The sequence below is a fragment of the Austrofundulus limnaeus genome, unplaced genomic scaffold (assembly GCF_001266775.1).
Source record: "Austrofundulus limnaeus strain Quisiro unplaced genomic scaffold, Austrofundulus_limnaeus-1.0 Scaffold264, whole genome shotgun sequence".
NCBI classification, from domain to species: Eukaryota; Metazoa; Chordata; class Actinopteri; order Cyprinodontiformes; family Rivulidae; genus Austrofundulus; species Austrofundulus limnaeus.
Genome location: NW_013952666.1, coordinates 733333 through 733734, shown reverse-complemented (window position 1 = coordinate 733734; position 402 = coordinate 733333).

Genomic DNA, 402 nt, shown 5'->3' with positions numbered 1-402 from the left:
GTTACAGGATGAAAGGTGTTTGTTACAGGATGAAAGGTGTTTGTGTTACAGGATGAAACGTGTTTGTGTTACAGGATTAAACGTGTTTGTTACAGGATTAAACGTGTTTGTTACAGGATGAAACAATTTTGTGTTACAGGATGAAAGATGTTTGTTACAGGATGAAACGTGTTTGTGTTACAGGATGAAACGTGTTTGTGTTACAGGATGAAAGGTGTTTGTGTTACAGGATTAAACGTGTTTGTTACAGGATGAAAGGTGTTTGTGTTACAGGATGAAAGGTGTTTGTGTTACAGGATGAAAGGTGTTTGTGTTACAGGATGAAACGTGTTTGTTACAGGATGAAACGTGTTTGTTACAGGATGAAAGATGTTTGTGTTACAGGATGAAACGTGTTTGTGT